The sequence below is a fragment of the Chelonoidis abingdonii genome, chromosome 15 (assembly GCF_003597395.2).
Source record: "Chelonoidis abingdonii isolate Lonesome George chromosome 15, CheloAbing_2.0, whole genome shotgun sequence".
Lineage (NCBI taxonomy): Eukaryota > Metazoa > Chordata > Testudines > Testudinidae > Chelonoidis > Chelonoidis abingdonii.
Genome location: NC_133783.1, coordinates 44,995,576 through 45,020,942, shown reverse-complemented (window position 1 = coordinate 45,020,942; position 25,367 = coordinate 44,995,576). Strand labels below are relative to the sequence as shown.

Genomic DNA, 25,367 nt, shown 5'->3' with positions numbered 1-25,367 from the left:
GGGATGACATCACCACTTCTTCCCAAAGAGGCGCTCTGGCATTGGCTAGGTGGACGGGGTGCTTTCCGCCAATGAGCATACGTCAGGGTTCCGGGCTCGCTGACGTGAGAGCCCTCCGCCGTATGGGGATTTATTTTGCTTTGGGCTGCTTTAGCCGCCGCCATTAGAGGATTCGGGAGTCTGGGGTTGCAGATCCCCCCGGCTGCGCCGAGTGGGAGCGCCCGCGGCCAAGCGAGCTAGCTAGGCCGGGAGAGACCATGTCCTGAGCGGGGACCCGCAGCCTGCGGGGCGGGGGTGTGGGGGCGCGGGGGCCTGCTTGCACGAGTAAGTGTCTGAGGGACGGATCCGGGAGCAGCGGCAGAGCAGGCGGCGCGCGGGAGGTACAGGCAACCCTTTTTTCCGCCCCCTCCCCGACAGGAGCGATTCCTCCTCTGGGCACCCACCGGCGGCTCCTTTGGAAACCAACCGCCGCCCTTAAGGCCCCGCTCTCCCTCCGACCACGCCGGGGGGGTGTGTCTTTCCCTCGCCGCCCTTCTGGACAAGACACCCCTGCCCTGCGTGGACAGCCTTAGGCAGGGGCTTCCGCGTTCCTGCTACTTCCGAGTCGCCCACCGACACGCCACGACGACGTCAGTTGGCTTGGGTGCCCCCTGTCCTAGTTCTTCCCCCTTCCCCTTCTGCCCCTTTTAAACGTCGGATGGCCGGCGGGGTGTGGGTGTCAGTGCCCTCCGTCCGGCCAGCGGCACCCTTGCTGCTCTGGTCTTTCCGCCACGGTGAGCGCCCAGGGGAAGTCCCATCCCGCGCTTGTAGCGCTGCGCTGCGGCTCCGGTCGCTGAGCCGGGGCCGCGCCGCCTTACCTTCCCGGTTTGGAGGTGGGGGGGGAGGGGGGCTCCTGAAACTTTTCTCTTCCGGTACGTGGAGTCGACAGGCCTGGAAAAGGGCGAGCCGTTGCTTCGTGCCCCCCGCCGCCTGCCGGCGTTCTCACAGGACCCTGCTCAAAAAGAGTAGACGATGCTTGACTCGTTCCTTGTTGGTTTTTACGGGTGTAGATAAATACCTGCGGCGTCAGGACCCAACTAGGTTGAGTGTTTTATAGTCGGGGATGATCACCAGCTTACTTAACGGGAGGTTTGTGTGATCTTCTGCCATAAGGCTTTTGATTACAACACTATTAATATCTAATAGCGTGTTGAGACGTTTTTGTTTGGTGCTCCATTAACTTGTTATGTTTTTGTATTAGTGATATCGTTCACTTCTCCATTGGAATAATCAGGAATTGCTAATGCGTAACGTGTCCTGAAAGAAGGTTTTTTTTTTTGTGAACTGGTATCTGCGGTTTATCACCACCCAAAAGCGCTTGACAAGACAAGCATACAGAAGATATGTCAAATCACAGACTGTTAAACAGGAGAAAGCCAGAGAACTTCCTCTTCCCCGCCCCCACGCCCCAAACCCCAACATCTGCAGTACTGAGATCTACATGAATGAGATCATAGGTCTGTTGACTCCTATTTATTCTCTCTCCCCCTCCCCCCATTTTTTTCTAGAGGAGTCTTTACCTCTGTACTACAGAAGCCACTTGCATGTTGTGAGTTACTTGTTTGTACATGTATTATAGACAGTAGGATATCCATAGTTAATGTTGAACATGGTACCGAGTTGTACAGAGCATTTGTGATGTTGATGTACGAAGATAAACCATAGTCAGAACAGGATCTGAAATATTTATGAACTGAAATCATTCTTATTAATAGACTGTAAAATAATCTTCTGATATTCACTTTGATGGTGGCTCCTTAGGACTGTCTCCAAAAGTTAAACTATACAACCCTCTTTGGAGTTCATTAATGCAACTCTATGAACAGCTGTAGGTAGGCAATCTTTCATTCTTCAATCCAGATTCTGAACACACCTCTTCCTGATTAGTCCCAGCTACCCACTCAGGACTAGATGGTGTTAATACGATTGCAGATATAGAATCTGGGTTCCCTGCATGGCAGACACAGCACAGCTACTAAGACCTTTTTACTAGCACAGTGACTTTCAGTGATACCAATGAAGAAAATAACTTTTCTAGAATTTTTGACAATTGCCCCTTTGGACAGTAGTGTTTCCTTTTTAGAGGTTACTGGAACAATACCTGAATCTTTAACTGCTTAAAGATTCACATTTTAATCTAGTGTGCAGATGTATATTTGGGGACACAGTAATTTGTCTAGTGATAGCATACACTAACTCTCACCTCTCAGCTTTTTTGTGTGCAATATCAGTTACGTGCAGAGTTGTCCACTGCAGAAATTAACCTTTTTTTTTGTTAATATAACTGTATTCAGAACCCCAAAAGAGTAATTCAGGACACCCTTCTTCCTTTGGTTTAATCAGCACTTCATTTTGAGTCTCTAATAGTATGACTTCGATAATTGTGAAGGAGGACATTGAAACCCATTAGTACTGGTCAGTAATCATCCAGAGGGGTTTCAGTATGGTAGAGCAACATGAGCTGTCACCAGCATCTTCTAACTGTGGAAGTGGACACCAGAAATTAAGTTGGTGTCTCCTAGTTTGCAGTCTAATATCTGCAAGTGTTTTTAACTTATGCATGTTGATGTAAAATCATTAAAGATTTAGTTTTGTCACAGTGCTGGACTGGAATAACATTTCTGCATCTATTGCAGCTCACAGGCTTTTGGAGGCTTCAACTATATAGTGTAATGGTTTTGAAGAAAGGATTTGTTGAAATGCTGGTAGCCATTCCTCAAAATAGAAAAAATCATGGTCCCCACTCAGCCCCTGGATTTGCAAATACACTACTCCCTTGTTATTGGAGAGTGGTCCACAATATTAATTTTTTAATAAAATGAAGATATTTTAGAATAAACAGGAACACTAAATAATTAGAAACCACTCCTTTTATGCACTTGATACAGAAGCATAGCTCAAAGTGGACTTTTAGAGGCATAGGTTAAAAATACTTCTGGGTCAAAACAACTTACTCAAATTTTATCCTTGAGTGACTTTCAGTGCATGTTAGAACTCCTGGACAATAGTTCATCATGGAAAAAGCCTTAATTTGAAATATGAATAATACTTAATTTATATCTCAGATCCTTAAACTATATAAAATAGGTGGAGTGTGTCCTCCATCAGAAGCATTTTATTAGTTGTGTTGTCTCTGTATGGCACATTTTAGAATGATACATCAGGAAGTGACTGACCCACAACTATGCAGGTAGTGAAGAGAGCAAAGTTAGTTTAGATTCGTCTGTTCAATGCAGCTCTGGCTTCTGGTGTTCAGCTTGTAATTTTAGGATTCCTACTAGGAGGAAACAATCTTGGCCACCTTTCCTACTTTTGCACTAGGAACTTGTATTTGTTTACAGGTTTATACTCATTAACATGTTTCCTTTTTGCTTAAGTATTGAATCTGTAGGAATTGAAGTTTTGTTTAAACATATCCAAATTAGGTGTACCTTGCTAATGCTTAAAATTCATGTGAATTCTACCAAGCATCTTAGTATGGTATCAGCTTAATTTACATGTTATATGCCCTCCCCATGTTTAATGCCTGCCTTCAGCTTGACTTTTTAAAATTATTTCTTCTATCTTCATCTCCCACATCTTTCTTTTGGAGAGAGCTGAAATTATGATGCCGATTTGTTAAACTATTTCTTCTTGTATAGCACTCTCTGCTAAATTGTCTGTCTTTGTACTGCATCATCATTGATGTTTGTGCAATAATTAAACTGCTGCTAGATCTGCAGGGTAGCTAACCAGTTTAATCTTTTCTCACCAATTCTACTAATATAGTATCACGTTTCCTAACTAACTGCAAAAATACCAGCTATTTCCTAACGACTTCTGTAAACAAGTAGGCTGCATCTTAATTGGTGTAGTAGCAATTTAAAATGGACCTAAACTTTAGTTGTGTTTGGAAACAGTAAATAAACTAGTACAAGGGAAACTAGAAGAGAACAATTCTGTAGTTATCAGAGTCTTCATTTTAGCTTTTTAATAGGTGATACTCATTTATTTTTGTTCCCATTCTCTCATCATTTGTATCGGTTGTGATGTTTGACACAGCTGGTGATGAGCTTACTGCATCAGTTGCCAAATGGCATTGCTTGGTAAAATCATTTAAATAGCAGATAATTGCTGCTTTGTGGTGATATTTGAGTTGAATATGTTGGACTTTTAAAAGATAAAGTTTTGTTTTTAATCACAATTTCAAACATAATTTACATTAGACATTTAACTAGTATTAATAACATTATAACACTTTCATACGTTTTTGTCAAACTAGTTGCCGTTTTGACATGTAGGGAATTCAGATATTGGACTCACTTGCTCTTTTAAATTTAAGATCTTCCTTGTTTACTTATTTTCTTGATAAAGCTTTTGTTCATGGCTTGAGAGAGAATTTCCTTTTCAGCAGCAAAGAGTCCTGTGGCACCTTATAGACCAGGCCTGCATAACATGCGGCTCGCGGAGCCTCACTGTGCGGCCCGGCGGGGGATTCTAAATCCCCCGCACACAGCTCTCTGCGGGCAGCCCAGAGCCCTTTGAATCCCGGCCGCGGCAGAGAATCAAAGGGCTCTGTGTTGCCTGCAGCAGCGGGGAGCCCAGAGCCCTTTAAATCCCAGCACGGCTGGGAATCAAAGGGCTCTGGGCTGCCTGCAGAGATTCCCAGCTGCGGCTGGGATTTAAAGGGCTCAGGGCTGCCCGTGGCTTCAGGCACCCCAGAGCCCTTTGAATCCCTGCTCCAGCGGTGGGGCCGTCTGGGATTTAAAGGGCTCAGGGCTCCCCATGGCTGCGAGCAGCCCAGAGCACTTTGAATCTGGGCCTGCGGCTGCTGATTGACCTCTGCCCCTAACTGCCCCCCAGGACCCCACCCCCTATCTAAAGGCCGCTCTCCTTGTCCCCCGATTGCTCCCTCAGGAGACCCCTTCCCCTTGGGACCCCAGCCCCTTTCTAAGTCTCCCTTCTCCTTGTCCCCAACTGCCCCCTCCTGAGACCTCCCCAACTTCCCCCCCGGACCCCACCCCCTACCTATCCTCTGATTAAACCCCTGGGACTCCCATGCCTATCCAACTGCTCCCTGTCCCTGGACTGCTCCCCTGGAACCCCCTACCCCTTCTCCAACCCCCGGTCCCCTTACCGTGCCACTCAGATCAGTGTGTCTGGCTCTGTGCAGCCACAGACACATTGCTGCCATGCTCCCCCTTGGAGCACACAGGCCTCCCCCTCCCCCCAAGCACATGCCTTCCAGATTTGAACACCTCAAAATTCAGGAGTGCTCAAGCTCAGTTTGGGCAGCTGTTACTTCATTTCTCTCCGATCAAATATACTGATCCACTGTAACTTGCTGTAGAAAAAGTAGGATAAAATTGAGCAAGAAATGCTTATTATGATTAGAATTGCTATTTTCAACAGCCATTGCCTTTTTGTTTGTTTAAAAGAAAGACACTGTTATTGCATTGGCAAATTCCCATAGAAAGAAAGAGTGGAACAAAAGAATAATAAAGGCACCTCAACTTTTCCTCATTTATGGAGGACAGTCTTATAATATGCATCCAGATATCCTCCAATCACACAAGCTGAAAATTGTTCCACTTTACTGCAGCTCTGTAACCATATGGGACCCAATCCTGTCTGTTTTGTGCACATCCAAAATTCCTGCTGAATGACCCGCCCTGGGAGCGAGTTACCAGTGACCCAGGGCTGGGGCGGCAGGAGGTGTGTGGGGGGGGCACTGTTGGGGGGTTGCCCAGGGCTGGGGCAGCAGCGGAGTGGGAGGATGGCACTGGTGGGGAGGAAAGGGGGAAGCCCAGCGCTGGGGTGGCAGGGTGTGGGTGGGTGGGGGGAGAGCCCAGGACTGGGACAGCAGGAGGGTACAGGGGGGAGCTCAGGGCTGGGACGGGGGCAGTCAAATTTTTTTTTGCTTGGGGCAGCAAAAACCTAGAGCCAGCCCTACCGGGTTCCCCCAGCCGCCAGAGCCCTGGGCCCTTTAATTTCACCCTGAGGGCTCCCAGCCACCTCTTCAGCTGGGAGCCCCTGGTTGTTTTAAAATAAAGTATCACCTCCCCACCCCCAACCTTCCTTTTTGGCCCACAGCTGTTTTGGTGGGGTGACGCTGGGGAAGGAGGGTTTGTTTCCGCAGGGCTGGGCGGCCCTGGGTTGGGGTGTTTCCGTGGGGCTGGGAGGTGCTGGGGGGGAGTGTGTTTCTGCAGGGCCAGGAGGTTTCGGCCCTCAGCTGTTTTCTTTGGAGTAATGTGGCCCTCGCCGCTTTACGAGTTGTACAGGCTTGTCATAGACTAACAGACATTTTGGAGCATGAGCTTTCGTGGGTGAATACGTCATGCTCCAAAATGTCTGTTAGTCTATAAGGTGCCACAGGACTCTTTGCTGCTTTTACAGATCCAGACTAACACGGCTACCTCTCTGATACTTTTCAGCATAAGATCCCTTTACAAATAATCTGTGGAAATAATTTAGACCAGTCCTGTAATTTTTGCAGTGATTTATGCAAAATTGAATAAAATGGTACAAGAGTTAAATAAAACGTTCTGATGGCTAGTAATATTTTGAGTGTCCTAATAGTAGCACTTTTTCTTTCTATACAATGATACAGCAAAAAATCATTCTGTAAAATTGCTCTTTAATTGCTTTTATTTTACACTTCCTATATGTTTTAAGGAAGATTACAGGACTAAATATTATCTAGACCATCTGCAGACTCAGAACCCTTCAGTTCCCTGTGGCATGCCACAGCTCCCATTGGCTGGGAACGGCAAACTGTGGACAGGGAGCTGAGGGGCTCCATGCCTGCAGATGCTTCAGATAAACAAAATGACAATGTATTAGATATTCAATTCAGTGATTTCGCAGAGTTTAAAATCATCAAATTTTGGTGTAGACCCATTTATAAGCTGACCGCTGCTCTTTGTTTCATTTTTATACCAAAAATATGTGGCTTATGAATGAGTATATATGGTACTTCCTCTGTCTTGCTTACAATTCTCCTGCTAATACAACTCACAATGTTTGCCCCCCCCCTTTTTTTTTTTTTGGCAAAAGTGTTATGCCGTTGACTCATATCTAGCTTGTGATCCATTGTGACTACCTAATTCCCTTCTGCAGTATTTCTTCCTAGGCAGTCATTCTCATTTTGTGTGTGTGCAACTGATTGTTCCTTCCCAAGTGGAGTGCTTTGCATTTGTCTTTATTGAATTTCATCCTGTCTTCTTCAGACCATTTCTGCAGTTTGTCTAGATCATTTTAAATTTTAATACTACCCTCCAAAGCATTTGTAACCCCTCCCAGCTTGATATCCTTCACAAACTTGATATGCCCTTCCAGCTTGACTGTGCACCACAGATAACTATTATCTGGGAATGGTTTTCCCACCAGTTATTCACCAACCTTATAGTAGCTCCATCTGGGTTGTATTTCCCTAGTTTATAAGATGGTCATAGTATCAAAAGCCTTACTAAAATCAAGCTATAACACATCTACCACTCCCCTCTATCCACAAGGCTTGTTACCCTGTCAAAGAAAGCTATTAGGTTGGTTTGACACAACTTATTATTGACAAATGTATGCTGACTATTACTTATCACTTTATTTTCTTCTAGGTGCTCGCAAATTCATTGCTTAATTATTTGCTTCATTATCTTTCCGGATATTGAAGTTAAGCTGACTGATCTGTAATTCCCTGGGTTGCCCTCTTCCAGTCCCCTGGAATCTCTTCCGTCTTGCTTCACTTTTCAAGGATAATTGCTAATGGCTCAGGTATCTCCTCAGTCAGCTCCTTGAGTATTTTAGTATGTGTTTCATAAGCTCCTGGTGATCTTAAAGACATCTAACTTGTCTAAGTAGTTCTTTCACTATTTTAACTTCTGAGCCTACTTTATTTTCACTGACGTTCGTTATGTTAGCTGTCCAATTGTGACTAACTTTTTTGGTGAAAACTAAAACAAAAAAAGTCACATAGCATTTCTGCCATTTCCACATTTTCTGTTATTGTTCCCCTCCATTCCTAGAGTAATGGGCCTACCCTGTGCTTTATCTTCCTCTTGCGTCTAATGTATTTGCGGAATGTTTTCTATGTACTACACTTCGGAAATAAAAATAAAATGCTGACTACAAAATGGGGAATAACTGGCTAGGAGATAGTACCACCGAAAAAGATCTGGGGGTTATACAGGATTGCACATTACTCCTGGGCGCATTCTATGTCTAAAAATTAAATTCTGTTCACAATATTTTAAAATTCTGCAAAAAAAATCTGAAAATTTTATTTGTCAAAATAACGCTGCATAATCACGCCAGTTTCAGTTATTTTGGTAATTTTATTTCAAAATAACCTGTTAGCAAGCATGTCTAACAATACTAACACGCACAAAAATTCCCCCAGGAGTAGAAAGTTAAAGAAACCCCTGTGACAACTCAGTTTCTGTTTCTCTGCCCCCTTTTCTCCCCAGAGCCCAGCTGGGGGGCCAGACACTCTCAGCCCCTCCAAACCCAAAGTCCAGATGCAGGGCCTCCCTTGTCCAGACACCCCCAACACACTCCTCTCACCCAGAGATCCAGAGGGAAAAACAGCCTGATGCTTGGTCCTGGGCTTACACAGTTTCCTGTGTGCTGCCCTCTCCTTCCTTCGAGGCATTCTGGGAACTTCAGCAGCCAGGGACCCTGTAGCGCTCTCTCCCTCCTCCCAGCAGTGTCTGTGTGCAAGCTGGGTTGTTCTGAGTCCAGTGGTGACTAGCAGCACTGCAGCCCATTTCTGTGGGGGTAAAGAAATTGTGTGGATGTTAATTTTTGCAAAATTCTGCATTGTGTGGTGATGCAGAATTCCCCTGGAGTAGCACATTGAATATGAGTCGTCAGTGTGGTGCAGTTGTGATAAAAGGGAAACATTCTGGAATACCATATATAAGACATGGGACATAACTGTTTCACTATACTCTGCATGGAGAGACATCAGCTGGAGTACTGGGTCCAGTTCTTGGTGCCCCACTTTAGGAAAGATGTGGACAAATTGGAGAAAATCCAGAGGAAAGCAACAAAAATGAAAAGTTTAGAAAACCTGACCCTCTGAGGAAAGGTTACAAAACTAGGCATATTTAGTCTTGAGCAAAGAATACTGAAGAGGAACCAGCTAGTCTTCTGATATGTTAAGGGCTGTTATAAAGAGGCTGATGATCAATTGTTTCCATGCCCACTGAAGGTAGGACAGGAAGTAATTTGCTTAACCTGTGGCTAGGGAGATTTGTGTTCAGATATTAAGAAAAACTTCATAACTGTAAGGATAGTTGAGGACTGGAATAGTTCCCAGGGGAGGTTGTGAAATCCTTGTTCATTAGAGATTTTTAAGAACAGGTTATGCAAACATTTTTCAGGGGGAGAGTAGGCATAATTTGTTCTGTCGCAGTGCAAGGACGGGTGTGGGTGATGGACTAGATGACCACTCAAGGTTCTTTCCAGCTCTACATTTCTATGGTTGTCCCCCATCTCCCTCTCGTGTCAGAGAGTCTATGTACACCTTCATTCCCCACTTTTAGTTTTGCAATTTTCACCAAAAAAATAGGGTTCCATCCAGTGTGGATTTTTAAAAAATCAGTTTTTTTAAATAAAATATGTAAAAAATTAAGTACATTTTTCTTCATAAAATCTGCTTAAATTTGAAATTATAACATGTTAAGAACTAAACTTACTAAAAATAATTTAAATTAAGTAATATGGAGTAGTACGTTAATTGCCAAAGTTTTAAAGAAAATCAAAACAGTATACTAGTCGACGTCACTGGCTGATCACCTAGAACCAGAATATTCTGAAGCGTTAAACCACATTTTGACAACAGTAACCTCTTGCAGTTACAGAGAGAATATTTTCATTTCAATTTATTCAACTATTCAGTTTAATTACTAGTTTGTTCAAAGTTAAGAAATCAGCTGGGAGATGAAAAAGCAGGAAAGCTTTAATAGATTGGAGGTGGAAAATAAAACTAGGTGAGAAAAAAATGAGGTCTACTAGTTCTAATATCTTGAAGGCCACGATGACCAGGAATTTACACATAACGAAGGAAATATTTAATAAATGTTTAAGTTCAGAACATTTTGTTAAACTTACTTCCTTGATCCTTCTCCCCTCCTCAGTATATTTAAAAAAAAAAATTAAAATGCTGTTTTGGTGCATATTTTAAGTGTTTAAATTTCAATCCAAATAAAGATTAACCCAAAAAAATTAGCTAGTCAAGAAGAAATGCATCATTCACCATTATCAACATAAAATTTGAATAAATGTATGTTAAGCTATATAATTGCTTAAATAAATGTGTTTAGATACAGCATATCCTCCTTGACAAGTACCACCAAATTTAGTGAAGGCTGTATTTAGTTGCAGATCAACATGTTTTAATATGTTGATTCTCATTACTTGATAACTTTCTTCAGATAACTTAAAGTTCAAATATAAAACAAGATTAAAATTATTTAAAATCACTTTGATTTAAATCAGTCCACACTGATTCTTCCCACTGATGCATAGAATATTCCCTAAAATTCTGGAGTTGATTGATTGCAGTGTTCAAAAGTTCTCAAACAGAAATTCCATAGGCCGTGCTTTGCTCGGCCAAAGACTTATTGCTTCTGAAAACCTGTTAATGTCCACGCTGAGTGAATGAATAAATTACTTCTTTCAAATTTAATACTGGTTAGTCAATTTTCTGACCTGAAGTTGAAGTATAGCAGTTTTGCTTGACTTTTGTTGACCATTAAATATATAAGTGTTAGGGGCAAAGGTAGACTCATAATAAAGTTTCAAAAGAATCAAATATTTACTGTCTGATGCAGCACATGGAAATCCTGAAAAATTTAACATTCCAATAATAGACTAATATTAATTTGTTTCAGTCTTGTCAAGTTTCCTACAGAAGCCAAAGGTTATTTGCAAGACTTATTCTAAACCTGCTTATTTCAAGGTACTAGAAACTCCTTGGCCCTAATCCAAAGTCCAATGAAGTGAATGGAAAAACTGTACCTTTAGATCATTTAGGGCCTGATCTAAGCTGTTAATGTTAAATGCTTGAGTCACATATTAACGATTACTTTGGAAATTTAAGATCTAACAAAATCAATGTAGGAAATTTAAAGTAATGTGATTTATAACCTGTAAAACCGCACCCAGATCAGTGACTGAAATTTTACACAGAGCTAAGAGAAATTTGTTGGACAAGTAGCTTTCTCACCGGAAATGCAGTTTTAGGTAGACTAAAACTATTCATGAATTTGGCTCATGTTCAGCAAATAGTTTTGGCTAAAGTTTAAAAAAAATAAATCTGAAAGTCCAAATATTTTTAGACATTTTCAAAATATAATTTCACTTCAAAACAATGTTTTATTTAAATATTTAGCTAGATTTATTATTTAGAAAAGGGTAAAGCACACCCAAAAACTAAACAAAATTGAAAACACAAATTAGTTTTGGAAAGAACAAAATGTTTTGACTGACCTAAACAATCAGACTTCTTTTCAGTGTTTAATTTTGGCAAGAAAGACCAAAAGATTTCCATTTTGGGGTAACCTGAAACACATACTTCAGGTGTCTTTTGATTTATTCATCAAGCCAAAAAATCAGTTACTCACTGGGCTCTAATTTTAAGTGCATTCGCATTCAACTAAGTTTGTTTAATGTATTTTGAGACTTCCTTTGTAGCTCTTTCAAGTTACAATTGCTTTGGAGGATAGGAAGTTGCAGAGGTCTCTGAAAGTCATGGATTTCTTGACTTCTGTGACCTCCGTGACAAAATTGTAGCCTTAGTGATTAATAGGAAATTTGCCTTAGTCCTAAAGCTTAGTCATCTTTCTATCAAACTTTGTACAAAGAGAAAAACCTTACCTTTTGTGATTTATAAAGAGTACTTTCTGAAGGTGAACTACAGTGGAATGTCAGTGTTACAGAGTTATGAACTGACCAATCAACCACACACCTCATTTGGAACCGGAAGTACGCAATCAGGCAGCAGCAGAAACAAAAAAAGAAAAGAAAAGCAAATACAGTACAGTACTGTTAAATGTAAACTACTGAAAAAGGAAAGCAGCATTTTTCTTCTACATAGTAAAGTTTCAAAGATGTATTAAGTCAGTGTTCAGTTGTAAACTTTTGAAAGAACCACCATAGCATTTTGTTCAGTTACAAACATTTCAGAGTTAACAATCTCCATTCTCGAAGTGTTTGTACTGAGGTTCTACTGTACTGCAATTTTTTTAAAATATAGGGTCTGCTTTCAGTCCTTGTGCTGCTACTGCTTCTAGATTTCCCAAGTGTAGTACTGTATTGTACAATTAACTACTACACCTCTATCCTAATATAACGCGACCCAATATAAGGCGGGTTCGCATACAGGGCGGTAAAGCTCTAACACACTGCTCTGAGCAGCGTGTTAAAGCTGCTAGACCAGGCCAAGGGGTTTGATAAGGGGCAGAGGGTCTCAGGGGTGATCAGGGGCTCCCCCCAGGGTCTGGGGGCAGGAGCTGTGGGAGGGCACTTCTGGGGGCCCCGCAGTCCCAGAGTGGCCTGGGGGATTAGCGGGGGGCGGGGAGCAGCCTGCTCTGCTTCCCTTGCCCTGGCCCCAGTCATGTTGCTCGGGGGAGGGGGATTGGAGGAAGGGATTCCCCCTACACTCACCAGCAGCAGCGGAAGTGGAGCAGCTGGGCCCCAGCCTGCTCCACTCCGCCAGCTCCCAGTTGCAGTGCTCCGCTTCCCGCCGCAGGTGAGTATGGGGAGCATCCTTTCCCCAACCTCTCCACACTCACCTGCGGCGGGAAGTGGAGCGACGCGGCCCCAGCCCGCTCCACTCTGCCACCTCCCAGCCATGGCGCTCCGCTTCCCACCGCCAGTGAGTGTGGAGGACGTCCTTACGCCAACCTCCCTGCGCTCACGGTGGTGGGAGGTAGAGCAACCCAGCCCCAGCCAGCTCCACTCTGCCAGCTCCCAGCTGTGGCGCTCCACTTCCCACCGGGCAGATGAGTGCAGGACCTTCCTCCAGCTGCCCCCCAGCGACACAGCTGGGGCTGGGGCAAGGAAAGCAGAGCAGGCTGGGGCCGTGTCGCTCCGCTTCCCGCTGCAGGTGAGTGTGTGTGGGGAGTGGGAATCCTTTCCTCAACCTCCCCACACTGGGAAGTGGATAGGGGTTGGAGCAGTCAGGGGACAGGGCAGTTGGGTAGAAGATGGGATCCTGGAGTGATTAGGGACGGAGGTATCTGGAGGGGGCGGTCAGGGAACAAGGAACCAACAAGGGCCAAAGCAAGTTTGATATAGCGCAGTCTCACCTATAACTCAGTGAGACTATTATTTTTTTTTTGTCTGCTGAGGAATGTGTTATATTGGGGTAGAGGTGTATTTGTTTCTCCACAGAACCTTGTGGGCAGCAGTGAAACTGAAAAGACTTCATGTTGATTTTTGTGTGCTGCTTAGAAAAGCTATGAGCATCTGCAGTAGAAAGCAGAAAGGTCATTCAGATGTGAGACAGACCTAAAAATGAGGTTCAACGAGAATTAGAGTGCTCAGTCCAACAGTCAGAAGACTTGAAGCAGCCCTAATTTTTTGGGATTTATTTGTAAAATGTATGTGCTTGGAGCCAAACTTGGATTACTAACCTTAAATTGACTAAAGCTTTTTTTTTAAAAAAAAATTAATTTCCTGAATAAAAAAAGTTGAAGAATCCCTATAGTAGTTTATATTGCACTTTGAATAGTGCAGGAAATGCACTAAGTCATCTGCACCTCTCTTGCAACTAAAATATAATTCACTCCTGTTTTTGTCATGCCTCTGTCCATTTCTTACCTAGCTGAATTATGTGAAACCACTTGATATCATTATGAGTGTGGCTGTGTACCCTTTTTCAGATTCATGGATTCCAAAGCCAGAAGGAATCACTGTGATCATCTAGTCTGACCTCCTGTATAATGCAGGCCGTAGAACTTAGAAAAACATTCAACCTTGATTTTAAAAGTTATCAGTGATGGAGAATCCACCATGATTTTTAGTAAACTGTTCCAATGGTTAATTACTCTGACAAAAATGTATGCCTTATTTCCATCTGGGATTTGTTTGGATTCAACTTCTAGCCTCTTTGATTGGATTGTACCTGTCTTTGCTAAACTGAAGAGCCCATTATTAAATATTTGTTCCCCATGTTGGCCCCTTTACCTTCTCTTTGTTAAGCTAAATAGATTCAGCTCCTGGAGTCTTATCACCATAAGGCACTAATCCTTTAATCATTCTCATGGCTTTTCTCTGAACTCCCATTTATCAACATCTTTCTTGAATTGTGGACACCAGAACTGCATGATTCCGGCAGCAGTAGCACCTTTGCCAAATACAGAGGTAAAATAACCTGTCTGCTCCTATGTGAGATTGCCCTGTTTATGCATCCTAAAATCTGATTAGCTCTTTTGGACACAGCATTCTAGTTAGATTTCATGTTCAGCTGACTGTCCACTATGATCCTCAAATCTTTTTCAGAGTTATTGCTTTCCAGGGTGGAGTTCTCAGTCATGTAAGTATGGCCTACATTCTTTCTTGTATATATTTACATTTCTTGTATACATTTCTTTCTTGTATACATTTACGTCTAGAGAGATGACACATGATTTGCTTGCAGCCAGGTTACCAAGTGATCCAGGTCACTCTGAATCGGTGATCTGTCATCTTCATTGTTTACTGCTCCTCGAATTATTGTCATGTGCAAACTTTCAGTGATTTTTGTTTTCTTCCTCATTGCTTAATAAACATGTTAAATGTTTGAAGGCATTTACACTGGAACTTAAACAATATAGGATAACCCAGTATCGCATAATTATTTTTTTAACTGTGACTGAACATAGTTTTCCCCCAAACACACTTGTTGCAGACTATTTAACCTAATGCTGAAAGTATATTCAATTATGTTTTCTGTGTCAGATGTTGAACAGTGTGGTCCAAATCAATAGCTAATCTACCTTCAGCAAGGGATAATTGTATAGTGTTTGGACACCCAATACCAATAAAGTCTAGTGTAGGCAGGATCTTTTGATATGTTGTCTGTGTTGAACAAATTAAGATTAATTTGTTCAACTCTGGTAGATTTTAGGTAGCTATTTCAAAGTTTGAATAGATGTCTGTCTGTCTGAAAATGACACAACTGAGAAGTCAAAGGATGACACCTGATCCTTCCCATCCTGTATTTTGGGTCAGGGGGGTTAAACAGAATCTGTTGTTGTTCTTAAGGTCATCTGAACTGTATCTCCAACTTCATGTTTATGAAGAAACCACTTGTAGCTTTTACGCAGTTGAAAAATTAAATACTGTTTTAAAAACTTAATAGTTTTATTTATTAGTGTCATAGATACCCCTTTGTTTTGCAAGTTGATTCAGTAAGTATTCATCATTCATTCCTTTTGATTTGTCAGTCTGGGTGTTTTAATAGTGTTCCAAATCACCATTGCTAATAACCATCTTTATTAAATGTGATTGCCTATATTTTGCATCTTACACTCTGTATAAGGGTGAAATGTTTTGGGGGGCTTACTTGTTAGAGCAGTAGTGTTTGGGAGATAATTTGCATTACTTGAGTCTAGAACCGCTTGCTCTGTGTGCAGAATAGTATTGCTTTGATCAGCAGAAAATCATGTAATCATGCCCTTTGTAAGCTGAGGGGATGTATCTAAACCAGTGATACTCAGACCTCAGTGTTCAGGAGCGAATTCAGCAATCATTACCCAAAAGAGCCACGGCAGAGTGAATTAATTGTTTCATTTACAATAGGGCTATACGTTTATATTCAAACAGTATGACAGTAAAAAGATTTAGTTTTTTTTTAATATATTCTCACAGCAAAATGACTGAGAGTATTTTATGATTTTTATCAACTTACAATTGGTTGATAACATAGGGAAATCATCCTGATTGCAGCACATGATATTAAAACACTGATTTAATTATTAACCAAATTGCCATTTCTGGCTCATGAGCCTCAGTCTGAGTATCACTGATCTAAACAGTTATTCAGTGATACTTGGTTTTTTTGGTACTCATTGAATTAAAAAGACTCTGCTTGCTGAAGCTAAAATTACTCTAATTGCGTCTTATAATGCCTTGTTTTTGCCAGTTGATGGTTCTGTAAGTGTGCTTTCTCTGTTGCTTACATGGTAACACCCAACTATCAAAATTACGTGTTATGGTTAATCCATTCCTGTCTAATTTGTAGTGTATAGTGACATTGTCTAGTCTGAAACACTGACAGTTTTAATGATGGACTTAAACAAAAATGTATTGGTGAACAAATATGAATGTCCTCAAAATAAAAAAAGAAAAAGCGTAAAGGAATCTGTGACTATTTATATACTTCTTTAGTCTCTCTTGCAAGTACTCAAATGATACCCAGTTGATATGATTGTTTTTAAGACTGTCTAGTATTGACAAATCTTAAATTTATTCTTAGTGATTCATAAAGTCAGAACACCGTTAGGACAAGATTAATCATATTATCTTTAAGCAGAATGGGTAGACTTTGCACCTGTAATTAGTGTATTGTAATCTTTAAACTGTCTTGCTGTCTAGAATTTTTAACGATGAACAAATTTAGCATGACATTAGATTAGTTTTTAGACATAACCTGGACTGTCTTTTTAAAGTACCATGACAGCTCTTTTATTCCAAATGAGTATCTCTTAAAGATTGTTGCTTTAGCTCTGAATAACCTCTGAAATGCTTGACTCATTACTGATTCGAATAACAAAATGATGCACATGTTTACATTACAAGTGCATTTTAATTTCCTTGTTTACATCAAATGAAGGATTTTCAGTTTTTATTGATGTGCTACTAAACTGAGTACTTAACGGAACCTTCAGACAAGAGTAACAATCACTATATTGGAATACATCAATTAAATGTGTCTTAACCATAATAATAAAAATAGAAGTAGCTTTCTTGACTGTAGACATGTAGCTCACTGTTAAATCCCTTCAATGGGGAGACTTTCAAAACATATAAATGACCTTTTATTAAGTAATTTTGAAAAAGTAATCTATTCTGTAACAAATCTGAAGCGTGTCTATTTCCCATTTTATCCAACAGTGAGACACACTTATTTCCTTTTTATGACATGTCTGGAATATCAACAAAATTTTAGATTCTGGAGAAAGGCAAACAACATTGATGTAGTGAAAGTGATATTTTAAAATCTAATATCCTTATCTCTTGTGCAAATCCTATATTATTAAAACTGAAATTTAAAAATACACTTTTAGATAGTACATTGGTTTGTTGTATTCTTGGCATGGACAATGAAAATAGCCATTTTCTAGTGTGTATCACTTCTTGGTTCTTAACACTGCAGTATTGTGTCACTGGACAGACTGCATAGCAATGTATATTCATTTTAAAAAGCCTGGTTCCAAAGAGATTAAAATATGCCTATAACATAGAACCATTACTATTTTGTCTTGGGTTTTGTAAAAGTTTTATCTTTACAAAACTTAAATTTTGGGCTAAATTTGACCTGACCGTGCCTCTTTAGGGTAATATGGCTCTGTTTACCTTAGGCATGGGAGCCAGTTCATGAGAATATTTTCTCTCTGCCCATGTGAATTTACTCCAGTGGCTATGATTTTCAGTGGGATAAGGATCGGAAAACTTAAACTAGTTTGCTGGGGGTGGCCTCCTCCCTACTGAATTCTTGCAGGGTATGCATGTATCCAAAGAGGAAGGGGATGAGATGGCGTCTTTACTTTCTGAACTGACGACTACAGCTTCCAGATGAGTTTCTTCTCCCCACACTGCAAATAACCAGCAGTTGCTTCTGGAGACAAATGATTTCATTGTGTTAGTTTTTTACATTTAAAAAAAAAAAAGCATGAAGGGATCAGATTCTACATCTATTAAATCCTACTTTGCATCATGAACGATTGTGTCAACTGGAGTCAATGTAATACAGACAGAGGCAATTGCAGAACAAGGACCAAGTGTGGATACTAGGTTCGTAGTACTTGTCCTCATTTGTTGTTCTATAACTGATCACTCCAGCCATCCTTGTAAGGAACTTTGAGAAAGGTGAGCCTAATAACTGACCTATTTTTTGGTACTTCCTATAACAATTTTTTTTAAAACAAATCCTTGTGTTAATGTAATATGGTGAGCATAATGGCAAAATATCAAACTGCTAGAGTGATTTGCTGTAAACAAGTGCACTTATTTGGTTTACTTACAAGTTGAGGTGGTTTTGTTTTATTTTCATAAAGGTTTGACTTTAACATCACTGCCCCTTTTGTGCACCCTTACCCCCTCCCCATCCCCAGGCTGCCAATGATGGGGTGGGTGGCGGGCAAAAGGGGGCAGCTACCCCGGGGCCCAGTGATTTAAAAGGGCCCGGTGCTCCTAGCTGCTGCTACTGTGGCAGTGGCTGGAACGCTGGGTCCTTTAAATAGCTACTGGAGCCCCAGTCGGTGTGGGATGGGCAGTATGGAAGGGCTGCCTGGGGGAGGCTGACTCCTAGCCCTGCCCCTTCCAGGGGCCCGGAGGCAGGACTCCGTACGAGTAAGTCTGTCGTCTTACTTTCACCCCTGCATCTGAGATTGCTATAACATGAAATACGTGGCAGAATGTGGGTAAAACAGACCAGGAGACATACTATTCCCTCTAAAGAAGTTCAGTCGACATTTAATTAATGTTGGATTGCTTACTTAGTAGTTAATATTTGTCACTCTGAAGTGGTTGTCTCAGTTGCTAGTGTGAAATTGCAGAGTTTTACTGTATTATATTAAAGGACAGTAAAACAGCGCTATAAACGTGTGTTGCTAAAGAGAAATGCTGACAGATCACTTGTTGCACTATGAACGTTTTTGTAGGACTTGTCAAGTGATTTTAAAAACGTATCACAATTAATCGCACTGTTAATAATAGAATGCCATTTATTTAAATATTTTTGGATGTTTTCTATATTCAAATATATTGATTTCAATTACAACACAGAATACAAACTGTACAGTGCTCACTTTATTTTTTATTACAAATATTTGCATTGTAAAAAAGATAAAAGAAATAGTATTTCAGTTCAACTCATACGAGCACTGTAGTTCAAGATAAAGAGACTGCAAGTTCAACTTTCAAATGTATATTTATAATTATTATTATATAACTCCCTTCAGCTGAGTGAGCCCTTGTTTGCAAGGAAGGGTGGATTTTACTTTAGGACCTCAACATGCAGCAGGGGAGGTGAGGCTGGAACAGGGATACTGAGCTTGCCGTGCTTCTGTTCTCTGTGGCAGTGTTTCTCAAACTTTGTGCTGGTGACCACATTTGGACTAAAAATATTATGCCCCCCTCCAGCCCGGTGGGAGGCACAGGCCTCTATACGAGCAGGGAGTGCTGATGCTTCTCTCTAGGGCCAGAGGCATGCAATTAACATGTTAAAATTTTTGTATTCAGTTAATTGCAGGTGTTAACTGCAATTTGACAGCCATAGTGTTTTTTTTGCTTAGAACAACTAAGGAAAGAATATTTTTTTCAAAAGTATAGGCCTAACAGTCACTGAAGATATACATTTTAACGGTTAGTTTATTTAGGAAAAGCAACATTTAATACTTTTTTTGCAGTTTATTCTAAATAAGATGTTCTATTTTAAAACACACAAGTGAACTACACTAATTTGCTAAATCCCTTGTTTCAGTGTATTCATATTAGTCTAGAAAATCCTTCTAGATTGTGGCTCAGCAATAATCCCGCCTTTCTTTATTATAATATAACGTTGCTGCTGTTTCAGAGATTCAGTGCTGATGTGATGAGATTATCGTGTTGACATGATCAATATGCTAGAAGTGTGGTAACTTATTTGCATAGTCAGTGGAGCTGCTATTTCCTGTGAAATCTGAAGGTTTTCATATAGTTACTTTATTTTAATTTACTGCCCTGCTGAGGTTCATGCTGAGTTATCCTTTTTGGCTAACGCTTATTTGGCACTACAGCAGAGCGAGTGTGGCACAGAAAAATATATAAAAAAGAACACTAACTCTAAAGGTAGAGAGCAGGTGAAGAGAAAACAGTCGTCAAATTGCTGTGTTGGAAGAATAACCAACATAAAGAAGAGTGTTAGTTATAAAAAGTTAAGTATAGCATTTGATTCATGGTGATAAACAGCAAATTGTTGTGGTGGTCAGAATAGTATATTAAACATTAGTAGCTCAGCATTTAGTAAGGCTTCTTAGACACATGCAATATTGACAAGTTTCAGAGAAAAATTAAACTGTTAAACAACATGAAGGGGTTTCTCAGAAAGCTTGTAAATCTGAAAATGAAACAGATTAGTCAGTTTTGTTTTGCATGCTTTTGTACAACTATACTATCCTCTAGTCCTTCCTGCTAGCAGGATATTGCAATTTACAAGAATCCTGGGCTTGACTCTTTCATTGACCAGGATTTGTGTGGACTTCACACATGCTAGCTCCAAAATGGGGCCAGCTGGCAAAGCTGTAGAATAGCATGGTATGCCTATATTTGATGCGAGGAAACATGTTCAGATTAGTGCTTTGTGTTTCCAAGATATAATATTGGGCTTTAATTTATATTGCAGCTCTTTTAGAGCAGATTTAATTTTCATGGTACCAAGGAACATCTAAAATGATCTGAATTCAGGCCTGTAAGTGTCCAATGATGTGACTGTTTTTGAAACATGGTTGCTTTTAACTGGACATCACCTTTAGCTTAGAATTTCTTTTCTTGTCAGAAATTTTAATGTTCATAGCTTTTTAAAAAAATTTAACGTCTATTCAACATATGAGAACTTTAAATTTAGGTTATAGGTATTCATTTGCTGTAACTTCCCAAAAATAGGCTAATGGCCAGTAAATATAAAAGGGGCTGTTATTAGTAATAGACTAGTAGTTACGTAAAGGGATTGGAAAATATCATGTAATTATTTCAGATTGTAGGAAGTTTGTCAAATTTTATTTTTTTGGAAGGACAGTTGTAGAAAAGAATATCACCTGTAATGCAAATGCATTTATACACTTCATGCAACAATACTGTGCAGTTACTATTAAGTAATCAAGCGAGGACACTGTTTTCTAGGGGGTTTGCCAGTTGTGTGGAATAATTCGTAAGTGTTATAGGTTATTGTAAATATAATATCTGTTGTTGATCTTCCCTTGCTGCTCTGCTTTCCAAGCTGTATTCCCTTTCCTTCAGAAAATGGTTGGGCATAGGTGAGGCAGATGAATGCAGGAGCAACGCCAGTGTACATGTATCAAATGACTTGGATCTTGCATTTGATTACGGAGTTGTTTTTGGCATGAAAACAGGACATTGCTGAAGAATTTTTCAAGCTGTATCATTAAGGCAAACTACTTGTTCTATTTAATTCTTTTGTGTGAAAAATTAGTTGTTTTTTGCTGTAAGTAAACCTCTTCTGAATTTTGTGACCTTACTCTGCATAGTAGTAGTGGCAGCCATCTTGCTGAAAGTGAAGTCATGGAAGACGCCAGTTCTGAAGAAGCCAAATATAAAACCAAGTCAGCTGCTCTCCTATTATTTTTGTAAAATCTTAATAATTTTCTGAACACAAGTTTATTTAATATTTAAAGATTTTTTTGATAAGCTAACTTTTAGCATCAGGGAACTGGTTTAGTCTTCCCTTGCGCTCATGCAAAAGTTCCAAATCTGCTTTAATCTTAATTGTATCAAAAGAAACTTTTAAAAAATGTGTTTACATATAAAGTCCAAGTATAATGTACAACCATTATAAAAGCAGAGTGGTAACTGGCTCAGTCTTGTAGTGAGCTCTTGAATAACAATGCCATCAAACTGCAGCATTTTTTCAGCGAGATGGCTGCCACCAACAGTGGATCAGATATGGCAGTTGTAAAAAGATCTGGAATTGGAATAGCCATTGATATTTTGTTTTCAGGTACATTCCTCAGTTTATAGTCAACTTTGAAACAAAAAATTGAAGACTGCTTGTTTGAGCAAAATGAAAAGTTTGTGTAAATTAAGATTTTCCCATGAATGTGAATAATTAAAGACTTGAAGAAAATGTGCTGTTTGGTGCAGACTTGTCAGAGGAGTTCATACTTTGCCTCATTTTTCTTTGATTTCTTTATGCCACTTTAATAAGCTTTCCTGTGTATACAAACAAAAGGTACATTTGGACTTGTTTCATTGTCCTGGCATTCCTTCTGCAAGAGAGGTGTAAACAAAGTGCAGATAAATATTTCCAGATTGTCTGTTTCAGAAAGCTGACACTTCGCTTGTTCATTCATATGCGTGTTTAATGTCATACACACCATTAGAGCAAGTAACCAGATATTACATTAGGAATATTACACTGCAGAATTTAAGGTAGAACTATTGAAAAAAAGCTCTCTGATTACTTGTGCTCCCAGGCCAGGGTATAAAGGGCCAGAGCCACCTTGACCCCTCTCATTCGTTTTCACTGCAGTGATCAATAGTCGGAGTGTGTGTGTGTGCTTGTCACACTTTTCCATTCTCTCCTTCTCTTTCTGTACATGTTTAGTTACTCATTGTGATAGTGGTATTTTTTTTTTTTTTTTGAATCTTTGTGTTTATGTATATTTTTTTCTTGGCGTTCAGCTCAGTACTGGGGCATGCCTAAATATCTGGGATTTTAGTGCTCTTCTGATGTCATTCTGTAAGTCAGCAACCCTCATAGTTGTTTGAAGCAGTGGTTTTCAAACCTTTTTTTTTCGCGGACCACTTGAAAATTGCCGAGGGTTTTGGCAGACCACTTAATGATCTTTCTAAATGTTGTTTGTACCGTTAGCTAACTATTGTAAAGCGCTTTGAATAAAAGCGATATATTAAAAAAAAAAAAGTAATTGTTTTTCTACAAATAAAAGCAGCTCATATTTTAATATCAGTAGTCTTACCTTTTTCATACAATGCATATGCCCTCCCTCCCCCGCTGCATCAGCCCTTGAGCTGGGGCTGGGAAAGGGGTGGAGTTGTCTTTCCCCCACCACAGCAGCCACAGAGCTGAGGGAGATTTAAGACTAAGATGGTTTGGGAAGTTTGACTGTGGTGTAACCTGATGGTGGCAGCTGTGTGCTCCACTCTGGAACTTTGCATATGAGGCCTTGGACTCCACCTCAAAGTGCACTGCTGAATGTGGTGGATTCCCCTCAGAGGGAACCGAAGAGAATGTGTTCTCCTTTTCTACTGCATAATCACCATAAGTCAGAAGCAGCCCTCTTCCTGTTCAAAAACCAGGTCCTCAATGGAGACTCATAGGAGGAAACCTGGTACCAAGATTAGAGCTCAACCTGCTCCACATAGGCACTCTGCAGTGTTTCATTCGTCCTCTAGCAATATAGTCGTTGACTCTGGTACCTTGTTTGGTACTGTTGAGAACAACTCCATTGCTAGGGACATTCTGCATTGACTTTGTCTGTATTACACCTAGACTTTTGGTACCTGTGACACCTGAAGCTTACGCAGTGGCCAGGGACTTTCTTTGCCTCTCAGTCCTGGATTCCACACTGATACAGAAGGAAGTTCCGATGCTCACCCTGTTTCACAAGCCCTAGTACTGCCTCCTTCTGTGGCACCCACTTTTTTTGGCGCTGTCAGATTCTGGGTGTGTGCGTGGGTGCCATTGGACTCTAGAAGCTCAAAAGTGAAGCAGAGCAGGTGTATGGTACCTTCTGTGGGAAAGGCGCTGATGTTTCCTCTGGTACTGACCGCATCTCATCGGTCCAGATTCCAGTACTGCACTGCCTTGCCCTTCAAACTACTCTTCAGAATTAGAAATGGGATCTTAAAGCATAGTATCGCGTCACACAGGATCAAGAGCCTGTTCTCATTCTTCCTCTCATAAGTCATGATCTCAGTATCGTGATTTTTGGAGAATCATCCAGGGACAGGATATCTTTGGGTTGGGCCCTGGTATCGTACCAATTTTGACAATGGCGCTTTGGGAGTCCACTGTGTGTTCCTCCAAACTCCAGATCCTCACTGGCTAGACTGCGCAGCATTTGATCACCATCAAGACACCATACTTTACCCTGTGCCAAACTTGGTACTGAGTCGGGTACCTAGTAAGATGATGTTTCCCTCAGTGTCTGATCCTTCTGGTGCAGAAATAAAGCAGAAAACAGAACAGACATTACAGTGCAGCCCTTCCATAGTTCCTCCTCATCACCAGGTGAGGCTACTATCTGAGTCATCCTTTCTGATTCCTGATATAACAAAACATACCAGGAACTTATGATAAAGGTAGCTATCTCTCTGGGAATTCAAGTAGAACTGGTCCAGGGCAATTTTCACAAGTTAAAGGATATTTTGCATACTATAGGACCTTCTAGAATGGCTTTACCTAGTAATAATTTTGTCTTGGAGCATACCAAAATCCTTTGCCAAACTGTCCTCCCTGACACTCACTGCCAAGAGGTCTGAGAAAAGGTGCAAATTCCCTCTCAGGGTCGTGGGTACTTTTGTTCACACCCAACTGCAGGATCTTTGGTGGTGGCCATGGTTAATGTAAATGCAAGACAAGGACACTCTAAATCTACTCCCAAAGACAAAAACACAAAGAAATGGGATTTGTTTGGAAGGAAGATTTATTCATTATCAGGAGTACAGTTGAAAATTGCTAACTACCAGACTGTTTGCTTGTTATGATTACGCCAATAGGGCTCGGTGCTAAAATTCCTTGACATTTTGCCAGGCTGAGAAGGAATACGGAGCACTTATCAGTAAGGCTACATTTTAGTCATGGGTATTTTTAGTAAAAGTCACAGGCAGTAAACAAAAATTCACAGCCTGTGACCTGTCCATGACTTTTTTGTACTATATGTCCCTGATTAAAACTTGGGATGGGGGGGAGGGAGAGACCATGGGCGATGGCCGTGGGTGCTGCTGCGGGTGCTTGGGGGAGGGAATGCAGCACGGGGACGGGGGGGGCACCACCACCGGTGCCTTTGAACAACTGAACCTATCTTAAAGAAGAGAGATGAAGAACTTCATTCTCTAGAAAATTTTCAGGCAACCCTAAGTCTTTGGCCTTTATACTGCAGGCCCACAGAGAAAGCAGTTCCATCTTCAAATCCAGGATTGATATCAGTGTTACCCTGTTAGCCCCATCAATTGAGGAAAGGCCATAAGACTCACGGAAGAAGACCACCATCTTTTCCTCTTCTGCTAACTCCAAACAGACAGCTTAGATGCTACGGACTATCAGCTCCTTGGTTAAGGTCAGCGAACCCCTCATTTTGAGGGGTTGTCCCAATTCCTAAGTAAGTGCTTAGATCCACATTACATCTGATCAGTGGGTTCCAATCATGGTAGATCTGGGATATACTCTGCAGGTCACTTCTATC

The 25,367-nt window shown here is 40.9% G+C and overlaps 1 protein-coding gene across 4 annotated transcripts in view; it reads left to right on the top strand.

The window, feature by feature from the left end:
• The first annotated feature begins 111 nt into the window (after positions 1–111).
• Positions 112–25,367, top strand: part of ZRANB1 (zinc finger RANBP2-type containing 1) — a 64,981-nt gene continuing 39,725 nt past the window's right edge. For 2 of the 4 annotated variants that reach the window (XM_075072479.1, XM_032796476.2), the window contains exon 1: positions 145–380. The gene's annotated coding sequence lies outside the window, so the exon portion shown is untranslated. Of the gene's footprint in view, positions 381–25,367 lie in introns of all 4 variants that reach the window. The other 2 variants (XM_075072480.1, XM_032796478.2) reach the window with 2 other exon arrangements.